Source organism: Ctenocephalides felis, unplaced genomic scaffold, assembly GCF_003426905.1.
Source record: "Ctenocephalides felis isolate EL2017-DRISC unplaced genomic scaffold, ASM342690v1 CF-g0.4_SCAFFOLD_01886, whole genome shotgun sequence".
NCBI classification, from domain to species: Eukaryota; Metazoa; Arthropoda; class Insecta; order Siphonaptera; family Pulicidae; genus Ctenocephalides; species Ctenocephalides felis.
In genome coordinates, this window is record NW_020538040.1 from 180,329,032 (window position 1) to 180,350,330 (window position 21,299).

General features: G+C 31.2%; 1 protein-coding gene across 2 annotated transcripts in view; it reads left to right on the forward strand.

The window, feature by feature from the left end:
• LOC113376914 (dentin sialophosphoprotein-like) overlaps positions 1–21,299 on the forward strand; it is a 51,355-nt gene that overhangs the window by 9,479 nt on the left and 20,577 nt on the right. The window contains exon 1 of one of the 2 annotated variants that reach the window (XM_026617010.1): positions 20,666–20,793. The exons of the other annotated variant lie outside the window; for it this stretch is intronic. The gene's annotated coding sequence lies outside the window, so the exon portion shown is untranslated. Of the gene's footprint in view, positions 1–20,665; positions 20,794–21,299 lie in introns of those variants that run through there. 2 annotated transcript variants of the gene reach the window in all.

The following is a 21,299-nucleotide window of genomic DNA, read 5'->3' on the forward strand; positions in this document are numbered from 1 at the left end:
TTAAAGAAATGTTTGTTTTTTTATACATACAACAGAATCCACAACTTGTAACCGTAGTCTAATAATTTATTAGTCATGTGATGTTACCTGTAAAAATGTCCTGGGATCCCAGCGTCACATCCGATCGTTCCGTAGTGGGATATAAATTAGGAAAATATTTTATGTTGCTTTTTATTGTCAGATCCAGAGCTGCTGGGGTTGTAATTGGGACACAGGGAGTCGTTAAATATTAAAAAAAAGAGTATTAAAAGGTATGAATTCTAGAAATCAGACATGTATATTATTTGTTACATTCTTGGTTGATTTTTTTTATTTATATAAATAAAATTATATTGCATTCTTGATATGAAACTGATCTTGCTAATGAGAAAAAAATATCACCTGATGCAAAAAGCATTATTAATTTACATATGAATTATTAAATCTGTTAAGTTTTAATTAACAAAAATGCATGAAAAATGTTCAATCTTTAATTTTGTTGCTTTGAACTAATTAGAACAAAACTAAAAAAAAACAAAAGTTACGAATAAAATTCTTTCTTATGAAATCAATGAAGATAAAATTTAAATTAATCGTTATGAAAAAAAATAAGTATCGTTTAACGCTATGAAATGCATTTTCTTAAATGGATATGAAGCAATATACTAACTAGTTAATGTTTTAATCTAAAACAACCAAAATGCACGAAAAATGTTCAACCTTTTAATTCTTACTCCGAACTTGTTGAAACAAAATTTTAATGAAAACACAATACAGGAAAAATTGAGGGAAAATTCATTTTTATAAAATTTATGAGATTTAATCAACAACACTGAGTTTCATTTGTGATGATACTTATGAATCAATTTTCTTCTTTTGTAAATAGGGTAGAGCTGGGCACAAAGGTCCAATTTGATTTTTAGTGTCAGTGTCCTAACCAAATGAATTTTCACAACGCATAACCTGTATCAAACAAACAACTATCGAACTATGTTCAGTAAAATTTGCAGTTAAATTCTAATTATAGTTTTTTTTAATTATTTTTTTAAAATTCGTCATATGCCCTTTTTGCGCCATAGGCCATAGGTAAGAAGGAGCAGCCAGGGGGCTATCAGATCCAATGTATTTTTTTAATTTATAGGGATTTTACGAAATTATATAGGATTTTTTTCATATTTTCAACAGTAATCAGAACTCAACAAGTCGTACAAGTATACAAACAATTCAATACAATTGAAAATTCTCATAAACTTTAATTTGATTTCAAATATTCCAGTTATCGGTGACAAGACAAAAACTCTTGTAATCCTAATGGGCGCGATAAGGATAAGGATAAGGATAACGAACGATCGCATAATTAAAAGCTCCACCGAAGACACGACAATGCTCGCACACAAAATTGTCCGTCGCGCGACAACAGGACAAGAAGGACTACCTAAGGAATTCCTTGTTTTATACCTTTTTCACTGTAAAACACGTTCGAATATAATAATATTTGATACGGACGGGGTTAGGAGACGTTTATTATATCGTTTATTTTTTCTCCGGATTTTTTCGTGTCCTGTGGGACTCTCATTTGTTTATGTTTCTTTTTTTACAACGGTCGGGTTCAGTTGACAGCTTGAATTGATCACTGGTCACTAAACTACTGTGTTTATATCGTATGTGTTTATACAGTAAGAGAATACTAACATGTCTAACAGGTAACTGAATTAATACAATGGAAGACAAGTTAATGGGGGGCACGAATGCGTTTTCGTTATTTCAGATTTAAGCTTTAACTAATCAGATTTATTGCTTCATATTTAATTAGATAAATTTTATAATAGATTATAACGTTCTGTCTCATTGTCTATTATCATTTTATAATAGACATTAAGGTAGAGGGGCCTTAAAGATCCGGGATTAAAAAGGTAACAACCATTATCTCAAAAACAAGCAAAGAATGGAATTTTTAATGATACTATTTTAAAGTAGAAGGCAAAATATGTGTAACAAGCTATCACCTTAATTCTTACAACATTGCTATTAAGAGTATTTTTTTATTATTGTTAATTTTAAGTTAGACTCAATAAGTTTTCAACTCAATAGTTTTCCTTAATATAACCTCTATAAAAGCTCACATGTGGGTGGAGTAAAAAGGACCAACTAAATGTTTACATTAGAAAACGTGTAAACAATAAGAAATACTGAATAAAAAAGTAAATTATGTTAAAAAAAACAATTTTACAAGAAATAAATTAGTAGTTTGATGTCTGTAAAAAAAGTTTCCATTAAATTTGTATTTCACATTAAGGTAGTAATGAAATAATAATAAATAAGGTAGCTATAATTCCGTAAAATCCCTTTAAAATTAAAAAAATACATTGGATCTGTTAGCGCCCTGGCTGCTTCTTCTTACCTATGGCCTATGGCGCAAAAAGGGCGAATTGACGAACTTTAAAAAAATAATAAAGAAAATCTGTAATTAGAATTTAACTGCAAATTTTACTGAACATAGTTCGATAGTTGTTTGTTTGATACATGTTATGCGTTGTGAAAATTCATTTGACACTGGATACTGACACTGACGCTCTACCCTATTTACAAATGAAGAAAATTGATTCATAACTATTATCACAAATGAAATTCTCTATCAGATCAAACTTATATACAATGTAATCTTTGTAAAAAATGTGCCCATAAAATTTATATTTTGAGAATATTTTCATTGAATTGTTATTTATAAAATATATTTATATCATGAATGAGTTTTTTAAATGTAGTATTTTTATACTAATATTTTTTATTTGTATGCGTCATGACTTTAAAATAATTTTTAAGTTCTTAGGGTTTCATGCTATTTCTAATATTTAGTATTTTTTATTTTATATTTTGTTTAGAAAAAGACAAGCATATATCACGTATGATATGTATAAATGTGCATATTTTTTTGTTTTTGTTTCGTTATGACTTTATCATTAATGTTATGTTTTTTCGGTTAAAATTTTTGTGGTTAAATTTTCTCTTTTTCTTATTTTCTTTCTTAAATTTGTATTTATATTCTGTGAACTTTTATAGAATTTTTTAAAGAAACGATCTCAGTGGTTTCTTACACATGATTTATTATATTTGTTTTGTTATTTATTATTTTTAATTTTCATATTATTTGTTTAAATGTAGCAATTTTATTAACTTTGACGAATAGAATATAAATATATTTTTTGATAAAACACCTATTTTTATAGGATATCAAGTACAATTTTAAGAATAAAAAATGGGCTTTAAAAATACTAAATCCTTTGACCCATGTCATTGATTTTGAGCTTGACTAAAAATATAAATATATGGTTCCCAATCTATAAATCTTATTAATAATTTAGTAATCTTTGGTAAGAACTTTGCTCTTGCAACCTCAAAATCTTATTCTTCTCTCAAATTTACTTGGAGATATATTTATAAATATGATTACATGAGAAAAAAAATTTGGAGCATTCTTCTAATTAGTATATCTCATTACTATTATACATATATAATAATAATCTCATCGCAAAAAGAATGGACAACCACTGGGTTGTCTATAATAATTATAAGCTATGGAGATCACATCACAAAAGCTCACAGAATACTAGGAATGAGAGTAGTTCTGATTGCTATTCAAAAATAAAAATTTAAAAAAATATATCTTGTAAGATTGAATATTTTAGAAAATGAATAATATATATCAGCACGTTTATGGCTCAAAATATTTTGAACGGGTTTGTCAGAGTGAAGAAGTGAGTTTAACGCTCAAACCTTATAATTTTAATGTTATTTTTAAGATCATATGAAAATCGGTTTATCTATTTTACATTAATCTAATTAGATATACAAAAAGATAAATCAATCAGTTATTAATAGGTAAAACTTGAAATTAGGTGTGGTGATTAAGATAATTTCTAATAATGATATCTTTTTATCTAAATCAGGCTTTATCCAATGGTTAGTTTCTTTTGAGTTTTCTACTAGGAAATAAATGGTATAAACATAAACATTGTTGCCGTTTTCAAACAAAAGTTTAAGAATCAGTGGGCGTTATTGGCCCATTGATTGTGTGGTATTGATTTATTTCATTCTTCCTGTTGGATCAGGTTCAGAATTTCGAAGTTCCCATATTATAGTTTTAATTTATAACTCGATCGCGGCCTCCGACAGCGTTCGCCTTCTTTGGCTGTTGTTACTCATTAATATCCGCGCTCTTCAAATCGTTGTTTTCCTCCCAAAAATGAAAACAAAAAAACAACCCTGTTCGACGGGTAAAAAGGTGTTAGTATCAAAATGTGCAATTTATCTGATTGCTTATTAGTTAGCATAATATGATATTAAATCACTGCCATGACTTACTAAATGGGTAAGATTCTGCTGACTCACCCGTTGCCAGTTAAACGAATTGTTCCGCTGCTGGCGAGAAGATTATACGCGGGATTAATGAGATTAGTAATTTACTTTTTATTTAAAAATCTGTTCAATATGTCTAAAAATATAAAAACTGCTAGAACTTATCAGTCGCTTTTGTAGAATTTTGGTTTAGGCGTGCCAAAAGTTATAGTCACAATTTGAGTTATTGGTACAATGCGGGTCAGAAATTTTAGTGGAGGCACAATTAGCGACAATGACATTTGTAATTTTTTGGTATCTGTTTAATATTTATAAAATTTATGAAATCTGCTGAAACTCATCAGTCAATTATGTAGAATTTTGTTTTAGACGTGACACAAATTATGGTCACAACTTTGTCAACACAAGCAGAAAGTTTTTTAAATCATTCAAATCGGATGTTTAGTTTTCTCAAAAACTGCCATTTTTTGCACATTTAGCTCTATATCTCCGAAACAGCTGGACCTGCCTCTTCTAATATCTAATCACCACTTCTCCCCATAATTACGAATCGATTTTTTTTTTGAATCATTCAAATCGGTTGATCTGTTCTCTTAAAAACTGACATTTTATTGCTGCTCGAAATCATCGACGAAAAATTGTCTCCACACATACTCACACACATGCATTTTTTCTGAGGTATGCAAAAATGTTCAGAAACCTCTGAAACGTGAAGATATGCAAAAAATTTCATTTTCGATTTTTGGCCCATTACTATAGCTTACCCTACGGGAAGTTAAAAATTATACATACACACGACAAGTTCATGAAACATTTATCATTATTCAAGTCAGAATAAAATAGTAAATTTTAATATTCACCAGACACTTTTCATATTATTTTTTACAGTTCAGAGTACTTCTCATAATGAAAGACCAATTACTATCAAAAACTCTGAACTCTACAAATAATTAATTTCAATGTAACACCAATATTTCATCAAATCTTGACTGACATCGATGTTAAAACCATTTACCATCCGTTTATAGTCCATTTGCTGATGGGTTCTTTTTTATTGGATTCCTTTTTTCGGTAATATATTAATCATCATAATTTTCGAGGTGTTATACAAACATTGTATGAATACATATACATACGAACACGGACTATTTTTACTAAACCAAAGCCGATATGAAATGACTTCCTCTGTTCAAAACATCATGACCGGCGCTTCGATATTTTTGGCAATTCATTGGGGAAAAAATTAATATTAATAAAACATATTTATGGATTACACTAAAAGATTGATGTATTATGTAATTGGTTTGACATATGAATTTTTAGGCTTTTTACAAGTTTTGATCTATCGGAAATATTTGGACTCACCATAATATTTTTTAAATGATAATAATGGTTAGAACTTTGGGATCGGGTAACGTGTTGTCAAGTAGTAGTGAAATCAATTTTTGCTTCAAAATATAGCAATATGTATCCAAATGAAAATATTCCTTGTTCGGCAGTGCTGCATCTATAAAAAAAATTCTTCATTCTTACCGAAATTGTTATAATAAAATTCATTATATGGAGATAGAATATAAATTCATTATAGGAGATAGGACTGACGGTCACCTAATTGGGATACTGCAGAAATGCCTCCAAAGTCTATTTTGACTTATAACCATATTGCTGCTATTTATATTTTTGAATTAAAGTCAATATCACTACTGCTTGGTATCAGATTGTGATTGAAAGCCCATAGTTTTAATTTATTTATTAACCCACGAAAAAGTCCAATGTAAATATGAATCAAATTTTCAACTTCTTCTGGAATTTCCAAAACAAAAGGCCCTTAGGCCTTATACAGTTTTAATCATACAATATTACCAAATAACAAATCATAGCGAATAATGAGCATTTTAAAGTAACACGTGTTTTCAGGTATTTATTTCATGCCCAAGGTAAAATTAAGCAGTAATTTTGCAAGTAATTTATATTAATTAAAAATTAACACTTTTTGTATTGACAAGCAATTATAATAAGTCACGCCCACTAAACAACTAAATTACAAGACCCAAAACATTAGTTCTAACTAGTACAAATGAGCCAGTATCTAAATCATCCATCTTAATAGTTAACCAAACAATATTAATTATGCTCAATTGTGGCCGATGAAGCAAAAAAAATCAAAAATAAAAGGCGCCTGAAAATCAACGCGTCACCTCTCGAGCATTATTTTCTATAATCACTTCGCATGGTTATAGTATAGGGTGTTCTGAAATCCAATTAAAAGTGTTATTTGTATGCGGCGAGGGGGGTCCAAAATATTAATCTAAATCTGGTGCGTTCGCTTACCTTTTTTCTCTTCCTTTTGTAGTTTATATTGCGCAACAATAGTCTATTTGAATATATTATCCCACAACAATAGATGTGTTTGTCAATATGCACTTATAGAAATTTCTATTCCATTCCTGGCCAAGGCGCGAGGATTAGTTGCTCAGTACGCGACGCGTGGGTTTGGCAGCGCATTAGTCTAATTTTCTTGTAATTTATATCCATTCATTTGTTACAAGGTATGTTAATACGATATTCCATTGTATTTCAATATATATTCAATCTATGTAAATGCATTTTTAAATCGTCAAATTTCTTCGTGTGCGAGGAGAAACTGAACATCTAAATTAAAAATCTCGAAATTGTGACGATATGATATGATATTCTTGTTTTTGATAAAAAGCACATTTTTGTAATATTAGTATGATATCGTTCAAAGCCATAAAAACTAGTGGTGTATGGCATTGTGCTTTAAGGCAAATTGCTGGAACTTTCCGTACCCTAATGAAATATCTGAGGAATATTAAATGTTTTTTAAGAAGCAATCGATTTCTATTGATAGGGAGATGCGCTGATTAGTTTTTGTCAAATGCAGGTCCGGAGATATAGAGCAAAAAATGCTAAAAATGTCAGTTTTTAAGAGAATGGATCAAGCACAATAATCTATTATTGTAATTATTTGAAGTATTATAAGTGTTGTTTAGAACTTTAGCTAGAACTAAAATTAAGATCCGAATTACTTCTAGATATTCAAAAAAAAATTTTTTGATAAATAAAAAAAAAATTCTTTACCAAAAAGCAATTGTTTCATAAACACAAGCAGAAAGTTTTTTAAATCATTCAAATCGGATGTTTAGTTCTCTCAAACACTGCCATTTTTTGCACATTTAGTTCTGTATCTCCGAAACGGCTGTACATGCCGTTGCCAAAATCTATTCTCGACTTCTCCGCATCATTACGGATGTTGTCCGGATCATTGCAATCGGTTGATCCGTTCTCTTAAAAACTGACATTTTTAGCACTTTGTGCTCCATATCTCCGAAGCCGCTCGTCCTGTCTTTGCCAAAAATTAATCAGCACATCTCCCTATCAATAGAATCGATTGCTTTTTGAATTTTTTTAAATAGGTTCATCCATACGCCCGAAATCGTCACCGAAAAACTGTCTCCACACATACACATACATCCAATTTTTCTGAGGTATGCCAATATGTTCACATACATCTGAAACGTGAAGATATGCAAAAATGTACATGTTCTATTTTTGGCCCATTACTATAACTTACCCTATGGGAAGTTATTATCAGAAAAATTTTCGAACAGGCTATGGTACTTTTTTATTAGATAATTTAGTTAAAAATGTATCAAGGCAACTTATCACAGAAAAAAGAAAGTTTTGCCCAAATTTCCGGAAAGACTATTTTTTATGTCACACATATTACTGGCATGGCCTTATACTAAAATAATAATAATAATAAATGGTAGTCTGTTCGAAGGCAGGTCTATGGTGTGAGAGCACTACAAATCAGTGATACCTTTTCCCATTGCTATTTTTTATACACTTTTATGCATTTTCTATTTCATACTTCTGTTTTTACAACAATATATGTACCATTATAAAACTATGTTTATTTCATTTTTAACTTCCCGTAGGGCAAGTTATAGTAAGAGCAAAAAAATTAAAAATGAAAATTTTTATATATCTTTACGTTTCAAAGGTTTCTGAATATTTTGGCATACCTTAAAAAAAATGGATGTATGTGTGTGTGTGTGTGTTCGGATACAAACTTTCGTCGACGATTTCGGGAACACAAATGAAGCGATTTGAATAATTCAAAAAAACATTCGATTCGTATTGATAAGGAGACGTGCTGATTAGTTTTTGGCAAAGGCAGGTCTAGCCGTTCCGAAGATACGGGGGAAAAAGTGCCAAAAATGGTAACTTAGTTTTAAGAGAATGGAGCGTCCGATTTGAATAATTCAAAAAACATTTTACTTGTATTGACCAGATGAAGAATTGATCAAATTTTTATGAAGGCAGGTCTAGCGGTTTCGGAGATCTAGTAAAAAAAGTAAAAAAATGCCATTTGGCGGTGAAAAATGATCATTAGACATATGCACATCAAATTACTAGATATTTTATAGAGAATTTAACAATAAGTATAAATTTTGTTTACATTACTATGGATTCCGTACCAATGTTTATCCGTTAGGCGGCGGCGCGGCGCTTACGTGCTTTGACATATCGTCTCTATGCAGTTAAAGCACTACGATTGCTTTGAAAAAAATTTGAGAATTTCCCAAATATTTCAAAATATTTTTATTTCAACAAGTCTTTTTTTTTTCAAAAAAAAGTAATTTTTTGTCAAAAATTTATAGTTCCTCAAAAATCTAATTTTTTCAGAGTATTTTTTTTCAAAAAGGTTAATCTTTTCAAAAAAAACATAATTTTTGGTACGTCCAGCAATTTGCCTTAAGGCACGATGTCATGCGCCCCACCAGTTTCATTTTTATTGTCAAACATGTGTACCATATACTCGTATGTATACCTAGCATGGCTGATGTAGAGCTGTTTAGCGTCAGGCACATGTGACTGACATGGCGATTAAGGTGATACTAATCAATACACAAAATTCTGCTACTTCCCTATTACAATTATACTCGTCAACCACAGTTTACTGATTAATCATATAAAATTCATCTGTGTCATACTATCGTTTATAGAGAATGTTTTTAAGATTCGCTATTCTCGGGCTCTATGAAGTGTGTTATTGAACCGTTTTGAGCCGTCCGTCGCGTCCCGTGAGAGAGAGATAATCCATTGTCGATTTGTTATTAGAATATTCTTCACGCCAATATCAAAAAGAACGAGACGACGAAGATCAAGTGTGACGTCAGGCTGCACCTCATCCCATCGCCTCGATCCAACAATATTCAACGTTCGAACCGCCACCCGAAACTCCCACTTATCGCGAACGACCCCGTGCTGCCGATACAAACTCTCTTCAGCATACTTCTTAACGATAGTTGAAAAAACATACACCTGATATATCCGACATATAATTACAACATATAAAACATTATTTTTACATATTTTTATTCTATAATACAACACGCCTTAATAACAGGTTGCATATAAAAACATTATAAAATCTCGTGCCGATAACGCGACGTACGTCCAGATTCCCAGCGAACCGCAGACCATCGGCGAGAACGGGGTACATATAATCGTCCGTACGTGATTTATAACGTCCAGGACTTTACATTTTACTTTAGGTGTTATAGTTATCGAATATCGGTACATTTTTAACAATATAGATTTTATGGCTTGTTGAATATAGTTTTTAATGTTTATAAGCTATAATTTATTGCATTTATGTATAAACGCGTGCTTTATACTTTATAATATATACATTACATGTTAGGCGGATGAAAGCGTCCGCGAGAAGACGTGCCGTTTCATGAAATATTGTGTCAATATAGTAATGGATACAAACTCGGTTACATTAGATATGCATTAGACTAGTGGTGGATGGCATTGTGCCTTAAGGCAAATTGCTGGAACTTCTCTTACCTAATTAAACTTTTGAAGAATAAAAATAATTATTAATTCAAACATTTTCAAATAGGTTATTATAAATGCTGGGACATTCTTTGTTCGTATTTTATAGACAAAATATAAGAGTTTATAAATCAAACCACGTTCATATATGTTCACAAGAATACAGACATCTTAAAATGATGGACCTTATCTCACATTTTATCATGCTTTAGAGGACCTTGTATGTCAAAAATGAATTGGAAAGATAAAATTATTTATTTCAATAAGTGAGCTTTAGAATTTTGACAATTTGAAAACTTTATGTACTTTTGTCTATTAACCCTTTGCACTCCTTTATATGCTCCCTGCCACCAAAGCTTTTTTATGTTTTAAATGAGTTGTTTTAAATGAGTATAACTTTCAACCTTGTGCAAGAATTTTGAGCTTGACTGGTGGTCAAATAGACTTTAATATGATGAACTTGATGATGAACATTGTATTTAATGTTCGAATGCTTTTTTTCAGCTCTTTTTTTTCAGAAGCGAAATTCGTGCGGCTACTATGATTATTATAAAATTACTATCCTTTTAATATTAACTATGAATAAGCTTGACAAGAGCCTGAAATAATATCTATTATTATTGATTACGGCTTGCTTATGAATAAATAAATAAATAAATAAATAAATAAATAAATAAATAAATTTATAGTTCCGCTCGTATGTCAGCTCTCATACATGCATTCATACAGCATACATTAATTATGAAACATAACTTGTAAACAAAAACATATCACTAAACAAGTGTTTTTGAATTTAGATTTATCTAAAGTTTACAAAACAATTGCTAACTCTTGTTTATACATCCAAAACAGGCGTTTTATGTATTCCTGTTGCTCTACCGACAGATATACGCATCTCCAAACTGAATTCGAGGGCGAAGGGTTAAAATCCGAATCATTTTCAATATTTAAAACAAAATGAAATTTAAATAACTTTTTTTTTCTTTTGAAAATTTCAACAAAAATTAAAACATTTTGAATACCTAGACCTGCCTTCCCCAAGAACTGGTCATTTCTTCACACTATTAACACAAGCAAAATGTTTTTTGAATCATTTTAATTGGATGTTTCATTCTCTCAAAAACTGCTATTTTTTGCGCATTTTGCTCCGTATCTCTGAAACGGCTAGACATGCCTTTGCCAAAAACTAATCACCGCGTCTCCCTGTCAATACGAGTATAATGTTTTTTGAATCATTCTAATCGGATGCTCCGTTCTCTCAAGCACTTTTTGCTCTGTATTTCAGAAATGGCTGGACCTGCCTTTGCCAAAAACCTATCAGCACGTTTTTCCGTCAATACGAATCGAATATTTTTTGTATCAATAATTCAAAAACCATTCATTCAATTCAGTTGATCCGCGCTCCCAAAAAAATGACGAAAAAATGTTTCCAAATACACACACATGCTTACTACATACACACACATTTACATGAATTTTTTCTAAGGCATGCCAAAATTATCAGAAGGCTTTTAAAGGTGAAGATAAGGAAAAATATTCATTTTCTATTTTTCTGCGATTGCTGTAAGTTACCACGGAAAGTTGAAAATCGGATATTCTCACTTCGAACATAAATTGTCAAACTATAAACTCATATGACAGACATTGTTTAATTTTATGTGGGTAATAAAATTTGCGTATATATAAGTGCACTTAAAGAAAAGTTTCCCAGCGTTATCTTCTGTATGTTTGCTTTTAAGAATCTTGCTGCTCTTAGTATTTATTTTATTTACATCTTAATAGTGATTGCACGAAAAAAGCATGATGGTATCTTTATCAGCACCCTGCTGCAATTCGCTCCATCTACTTTGCAATGTAATACTCATCCAAACACTTTTTATTATCTTTACATTATGTTCTGACACATCGTAGTTCATAAAAGTTTGCATGATAACAGCAGTTTTACGGTATCGTGTTATCATTATTTGTTATACACATAAAAACATTTTCAAAAGGAGTTCTAATCGTTATACATTTTACTCTAGGATTTTATCATTAAATGAAATGTCCAAACGGCGCACGTCGTACGTGTGTGAAACAGTTTTGACTGTATCATTATATACATTAACAGTAAACTAAATTATTGCTTGGTTAATACGAAAAAAAACAATTCTTCTTTGTTTAGATGTGTTTGCTTATCGTGCAAGATTTTTATGCGGATTTAATGAGGTATAAATTGTTTTCACGCCTCAGTCGACTGAAACACTTCTAATTACTGTTATTCTGGTAAATGTTATTAATCTCTTGACGCATTACAGTTGTTTATATGATAATTTTTTTTAGAAAATAATCAGATATGAATGTTTGAGTTTAATTATTCTGATAATAGCCGACAATAATTTTAATTGTTATTGAATTTTTTACCGCAAGGAAAAAAAACATAATGTGTTCCATCATCTTAACAAAGACAACATTTTATTACAACATATTATATAATTTTACAGCAAAAATCTTCATATCATGCAGTATTTGTTTTATCGAAAATCGACATCTTCGAAAATGATTTTGATGAAAAATCTCGGAACGAGTCGGACCGCCCTTAAAGATTTCGTTCGATCGCTTACAGCGTAAATATCAGAACATCACATAACTTGATATTGGCCGCGCTCGCGAAATTTATTGACTTTAACATCGGACAAAACGTTCGATGGATTATAGTAATATTTGTATGCTAATAATTGTTATTATTTTGTTATGATAGTGTATAATGTGTGTTTACATCTGTAATTAATTATCCGCGCACATGAGCGATGTGCCTTGTAAAACGTAACAGAGATAATTTTGGGGTATCTCACATCTGTTATTAGAAGATGCTTTGAAAACTTAAATGAAGAATGTTTTATGAATTTGGTGACATTCAGTCGAAGAAAAGTATAGAGTGATAAACTTTTATTAACTTCCCGTAGGGAAACGCAAAAAAATAAAAAAATAAAATTTTTGATTATATTTATGGTTCAGATTTCTGAATATTTTGTAATACCTTAGAAAAAATCGATGTGTGTGTATGTATATTTAGATACACTATTTCGTTAACGATTTTGGGCGCACGGAACAACCCATTCGAACATTCGATTCGTATCAACGAAGCGTGCTAATTAAATTTGGCAAAGGCAGGTCCAGCTATTTTGAAGATATAGAGCAAAAAGTGCAAAAAGTGCGTTTTTGAGAGGAAGTATGATCCGATTAGAATGATTCAAACAACATCTTGTTTGTGCTGACAAGATAGGTTCAGCGGCTTCAAAATTTTGAAAAAAAAATCAATATTTTCAATAAAATTCAATTTTTTATTTTTTCAAATTTTCGAATATTTTCATAATAAATCAAGAGATTGTTGTATAGTTGAAGTAAATATTTTGAATTTTGCAATTCAGTTTCAAAATGTTTATATAATAAAAATAAGATACAGTATACATTCCAATTAGATTCATTATCTTATCATTTCTGGTAAACATACATAGATCGTCGCCCAAATGTTAGCACTTATATTATATTAGATCTATAAAATACAAACGATTAAATTTATAAGATTAATCATTGATCAATTGTTATGGATTATTAACTTCCCGTAGGGCAAGTTATAGTAATCGCAAAAAAATCGAAAATGAAAATGTTTATATATCTTTACGTTTCAAAACCTTCTGAACATTTTGGCATACCTTAGAAAAAATGGATGTATGTGTGTGTGTGCGGATACAAATTTTCGTCGACGATTTTGGGAACACGGATGAAGCGATTTGAATAATTCAAAAAACATTCGATTCGTATTGATAAGGAGACATGCTGAGTTTTTGGCGAAGGCAGGTTTAGCCATTTCGAAGATACGGGGCAAACAGTGCCAAAAATGGTAACTCGTTTTTTAAGAGAACGGAGCGTCCGATTTTAATAATTCGAAAAACATTTTACTTGCATTGACAAGATGAAGAATTGATCAAATTTTCATGAAGGCAGGTCTAGCGGTTTCAGAGATCTAGTGAAAAAAGTAAAAAAAAGCCATTTCGGGGTAAAAAATGATCATTAGACATATGCACATCAAATTATCAAATCTTTTACAGAGATTTTAATAATAAGTATAAATTTTGTTTACATTCCTATGGGTTCCGTACCAATGTTTATCCGTTAGACGGCGACGCGGCGCTTACGCGCTTTGACATTTCGTCTCTATGCAGTTAAAGCAGTACGATTGCTTTGAAAAAAAGTTCATAATTTCTAAAATATATCAAAATAAAGAAAACATTTTTTTTTCAAAAAAAGATTTTTTTCAAAAAAAAGTAATTTTTTGTCAAATTTATAGTTTCTCAAAAATCTCATTTGTTCAAAGTAAATTTTTTTCAACAATGTTAATCTTTTTAAAAAAGTAATAATTTTTGGTACGGTTATGGTAAGTTCCAGCAATTTGCCTTAAGGCACGATGCTATGCGCCCCACTAGTTATTGAATATTTTTATGCTTTGGATTGTTTAATAACGGTACGGAAAGTTCCAGAAATTTTTCTTAAGGTAACACTAGTTTACGATTTCTGAAAAAATTATGAACATTGCGGCAAGTCCTAAATCTTAGAAATTCGATTAAAAGTGTGTGATAGAGGTATCTGAACTATTGTAGGTTTGTCTATGTAGGTTCGACTTCGGCACTCGCGCCGCCCGTCGAGTTTGCCGCTGGCGCGTACTTGAGCCGTCGCGCTGCACTGGCTCGCGTAATGTAGATCCTGGGCTAGTCAGGAGGAGACGATTCGCATTCTGCGTTCACAAGTCGACAGGGCGCCGTATGCTAAAAGCTCTACATATCGTTGCAGTTCAGCTCGGGGGCGTGCTGCAACAAAAATGGCGTCCGTTGCGTTTCATTAAAGGCCGCGGCGCGTCTTCTAAACGCGTTCTCTTTCTCGAGATAAGTTATTATAAGGATCGATAATTATGCGCTGTGAACATGTACCGGTGCGCGAAAGTGTGGTGCATTCACGATGTGGAGGCATATTCGTCCCAAGGTGTATCGCCCACTTGTTATCCGATACAAAACACCGAATGCACACACATTATTTGTACGCAGAATGAGATGTGCATCGTGCGGGCGCGATTGGTTTAGCCAACAAGGTGTCGGTGCTGTTTATAAGGTCGGCATCTTGCCATATATCACTATTCGAACAAGTGCACTGCGCTCGAAAAGAGTATAAATATTTTCCTAGAAGCGTTTGCAGCAACATCGGGACGAGAAGATATTCCACGCTCACCGCCAGCTATGTCGAGGGAGGGTTAAAATTCTTTGGATACAAAGTTACGAGAAGTTTTCCTGTAGCTCAATTTTGTCATGTTAAAAAACAGATCTTTATTTATATTGTGACTGGACTCGTTCAAGTAACTCTGTTCATTTTTATCGCCGATATGTCTGGCGAGATGGATTCTCAATTTTCAGTTCATATCAGACCCGGGCTCCCTGAAGTGTTTCAAATACATATACTCTTCATTTGTCTTACTCGGTGCCGTGCTGCTCGCACGTGCATAAAACAGTCTGTGTGTATCTCAAGGTGTTGATCGATGAATAATTAAATGCCTCTCTCGAAGATAAATTATGGCCCACCGTTATATATTTAAACACTCCATTTACTGTGAATAAAGACAGCTACGGTTATAAGAATAAAATGGGTTTTTAAATTGCGCATCTAATTCCCATAGCAATTGCTTGATTTATATCGCTTTAAATCATATAAAAATCATTTTTGTTGGTATGTTTTATGTGTAGCTTCATTTTAGTTTGTGATTGTAGAATTTAGAAACGCACATTCAAGGAAAATTTTAATCCTTGAAAATTATCCAACTCGTGATTCACAAAAACATTCAGCATATAGGGTGACGCGTATTTCCCAGTGAATTAGTGGTTAGAGCTATGGGATTGGAATTAGAGATTCCAAGTTCGATACCCGCCTTGAACAGCTTGATGTCAAGCCGTAGAGACATCGGTTTTTACTTGGAAATATAGATGGCAATATGATTCTTTGCGAAAATAGCTTTTTGGACTGCTGCAATATCCCAATTAGAAAGACGACCAGGAGATCGGTCAATTGAATTTAACTAATCTGTAGTTATTGAATTTAGTTTAGTTTAGCTGAGTTTAGTTTTAGTTATCGCGTCGTATTGGGTCACCAGTGTAGAAAAGTGTTGAAAGGGAGTGATGTGGTAACACGAGTTGGCCTTGAGATGAATAGACACAAAATAATAATTTGTCATGACATTTTTGTAGTTTCTAAAAGTATTAGATTTCAATACAGTTTTATACTTTTGTATCACAGTCTATTTTTGTTAAATACTTTTCTTCAAATATATATTCTTTTCTAATTCATCTCTGATGTCGTTGGAATCTTTAGCATGCAGCATATGCGTGCTATAAATACAATTCTGACCGCCTAATTGAAAAGCCGCGTTTAACACTGTGCTCTCTTGTGATTAATATTCTGGGCTCAAGCGTCATAACTCCTGACCTATCGAAAACTTTTACCAATTGAATGATTGCTTCTTTCGAATACCTCACAAAGTTTTTTTTCTTATTATCATAAATATAAAGCACTAAGTATTTATCCATTGATTGTTTTTATTTCATTTTTAATGAGTTACAAAACTTAGTGAGGGCCTGAAAACGTCTCATGGAATTGCAAATGGCTCAGCGCGACTAATTTTTCGTGGATTATATAAAGTAAGAGATTAATGATAACAATCTCAGAGGTTATAAATATGACGAGTTTCCATCAGATGCGTGGAGACAAGAAGTTACTATACGGCGGCAAAGGAAAAAGGCAATTACAAACAGAATACTCATACCGAATTATGAATAACGTCTACATCCAGGCGTGCCATGTTATGCGGATTATATATGGAATTACACAATGCCGTGTACACAATTCAAAGCACGTACGGAAAAAGTTTATGAATAACCAAGCACTCTGAAAGAACTGGAGGAAAATAAAACTCTGCAACGTGATCTAGTCCCAAATGTATTTTAAACCGGTTCCCGTTTTAACTATAACGTGTATGAATTTTTTGATATTTATTTTATGACATTTGACTTCATATGCACGTAATATACAATGCATTTTAACTGAAGCTGCGAATAAAATTCAGGGTTTTCTAGGTTTTTGAAAACGCTAACCATAAATGAAGCAAAAAGACTGTGGACTGAATACTAAATATAAAGCACAGATTAATAAATTTAAGCTCACTTAACAATGATTAATAAATATACCCGGGAAAATAAAATAAGTGAAACAGAATAGTGTATATTGACGAGCATACTCGTCATGCGTATAAAACTTAGACTACTTACTTATATTATAATTTTTGAAAAAAAAAACATAATCAAATTTTAAGATATTTATAACAGCCTACACAACGTGGATTTTGTCTTTTTTTTTTGAAAAATTAATAATAATATTGGAGGATGTTACTAACTTTTCGTAGGATAAGTAATAGTAATCGCAAAAAATCGCAATGAAAATTTTTGTATATCTTTACGTTTCAAAGTTTTGAAACAAAACATTTTGACATACTTTAGAAAAAATGGATGTATGTGTGTGAGTGTGTAGTATGTATGTGCGAATACAATGTTTCGTCGACGTTTCGAGAACACGGATCAACCGATATGAATGATTCAAAAACAATCGATTCCTATTGATAAGAAGACATTATGATTAGTTTTTGGCCAAGACAGGTCGAACCGTTTCGGAGATTTATAATGTTAAACGCTTAGACCGCAAAGTTTAGGGTTCGAAATTATCAACAAAATTTAAAGCTTTTAAGAATTTTAAATTACGGTACGGAAAGTTTCAGCTCAAATTTAAACCTATACAATAATACTTATTGTGCATGTGCATTAGCTAGAGAAAAACGTAGAGGTTTTCAAAAGTATTGATTTTTGTGTGATTAATGAATAATTAAATTAGTAAAAAAGCTACCCCTAAGAATGTTTAATAACTTGGCAATTTCTTGCAGACCCATATTTAAAAAACACAATATTCTAACTGTCCCATGCATTTTTCTGCTGGTAACATTATCTTTCATCAAAAACAATTCGAAACTTTTTGATATGGCTTTGTCCTCCTCAAACTACAACACTAGACACAAACTTATTAAGGCGCGCACATATAAATTAGCCAGCTCTTTCAATACGATCGACGGTCTAGGTATTCAGCTTATGAATAAACTTCCACTCAACATCCGAAACTTAGACAGCAAAAAATTTCATGCTTCCCTAGTTAAACTTTTTAAAGAATTAGTTTTTTATGACATTACTGAATTTTCTCAATTTGATTTCAATAACTATTTTCTTGCATAATCCTTATCCTTTCTCTATGTAGTCTGACCATTTGATCGCTTGTACAACCATATTTTTTATTGCTATTTTATTAATTTAAATTTTTACGGTTTTAAATGAGTCTAACTTTCAACCTTGTGCAAGAATTTTGAGCTTGACTGGTGCTCAAATAGACTTTAATATGATGAACTTGATGATGGACATTGTATTTAATGTTCGAATGCTTTTTTTCGGCTCTTTTTTTCGGAAGCCAAATTCGTGCAGCTACTATGATTATTATAAAATTACTATTAATTATGAATAAGCTTGACAAGAGCCTGAAATAATATCTATTATTGTTGTAATCAACAATATGGGTTGCTCATGAATAAATAAATAAATAAATAAATAAATAAAAGCCATGTTGAGCAAAATCAGCAAGTTTAGTATGCAAGTTATGATAAACGTTTCAAGAAAGAAAATACTTTTCTCTGTCTAATTTTAGCACCCCTGAAAATATATTTCCCGCATTTATCGTTCGCAGTTCTAAGCAGCATTTCGTATGTGTTACGATTGCAAAATAGATATATTATTTGAAAGAAAATACTGATATGAATATTTCTTCCTCGACGCGATTCGGGATAAAGCTCATAAATTTTCCCCTCGGACGTTTCACGTTGAACGTCGCTGCCCTATGCGGCAGCTCGCGAGCGCGTCGGGTCAACCGTGTTCGGTACGTGACCGCGGCTTCTTCTGTATTGTTTCCGCGAGAAAAATCTTCAAACTTCGCGGAGATGTCACTTCAGCGATACTAGGAAGAAAGGTAAAAGGAAACACTATTGCTAAAAATATATAGTGGGATTTAGAATTTGTAATAATCTTACAGTGTTTATCATATTGCTGTAAAATAGATAATTTTAATGACTACTACATGAATTAGTCTACGTATTCTACCGATGATGTGAATTTTTGATATTTAGTCACTTACAAGATTATTATAGTGGCAAGCATAGCTCACTTAATAGCGTGTTCGACTCACACGACAGCGATCTGTGAATCGAAACCTGTCATTGACTTACAATTGTTAGAATTTATTGTATTTGAAATTAAATAGCATTGGATTTGTTAAGTAGAAATCGAATAAAAATTAAGAGTAAGAATAGAAATTATAGAATTCGAATAGCTGAGTTGTAATACGAGTAAAAAAAATATTAGAACTTTCTGAGATTAAAAGAAAAATGAAGAAATAAAATATCAGAAAGATAGGAGTTGAATAGAATCAGAAATTTTAAATGAAAGAGCAATAATTGAAAAGAGATAATGAAGAAATCAAAATTCAAGAAAATTATTGAAAAAAATTTAAGGAGAAAAAAAAATTAAGAATAAAATTATAGAATAGGATATATAAGATTGAATATGATATGAAAAAATAATATGGAATGTAAATAAATAAAATGTTGTGGGTGGCAAAATGCTCAAAGAGTAAGCGAGGCCAAATAAAATATTTTGAAAAAATATTAATATTATAAGGGGCAATGGTATTTTTTTACTAACTAGTTGAAAGTGGCATTTTCAAGTGTAAAAAATAATCTTAATCAATAAGAATTGAAAGTGTCAGCTATTTAGATAAGATTTTTAACTGTTTATTTCGAAAATAAAGCTTCACGTTCTCTAAAAACTAATAAATGTATCTTCCAATTAATACCTTTGAACCAACTAATAATATTTGTTATTATATTAAATAAATATAATTCATTAACTTACCATAGGGTAAGTTATAGTAATACCAAAATAATCTAAAATGAAAATTCTTGCATATCTTTACGTTTCGAGATTTTTTAAACATTTTGGCATAATTTAGAAAATTGATGCATGTGTGTAAGTGTGTATGTGTGAGTGTATTTATGTATGGATACAATTTTTAACTTACCGTAAAGTAAGTTATAGTAATAGCAAAATAATCTAACATGAAAATTTTTGCATATCTTTCCGTTTCAAAGTCTTCTGAACATTTACATGTATGTGTGTATACATACAATTTTTCGTCCACGATTTTGAGATCGGATCAAACGATTTGCATGATTCAAAAATCATTTGATTTTTATTTACAGAGACGTGTTGATTTGTTTTTGGCAAAAACAGATCCAGCCGTTTAGAAGATAAGTGCAAAAAATGGCAATTCAGTGTTTGAGAGAACGGAGCGCCCGATTTGAATGATTCAAGAAATATTTCACATGCATTGGCGGAATAAATAATTGACTAAATTTTCGAGAAGGTACGTCTAGCAGTTTCCGAGAACCATGAAAAGAGATAAAAAAAATTACTATTTGGTGGTCAAAAATGATCATTATACATATACATATCAAATCATCAGATATTTTATAGAGATTTTAATATTAAGCACAAAATTTTCCCTGACAAGATTTATAATGTTCAACCGTTCAAAATTCAAATTTTTTTGAACTTAAAAAAAATTAAATTCAGCAGTTTGTTTTAAGACCATGCACCACTAGTTATTTAACTATTTTATTTTACTTTGTGTTCTAAAAATGCATTGTATTCGAGTGTAGTTAGAACAACCTTTTAGATTTAGCAAATTAACTTGCATTGTAGACTTATTATTACTTTTCTGTAACTTTGTCTCATCTATTTTCAAACTTATAATGACTATATACCACATTTTAAAATATTATTTATACATTTGTTTCCAAAATTACTGAATGCCTTACTAGGCAGAAATAAAAAAAAATAAAACGTCGTCAAAATACACACTTCCAAAAA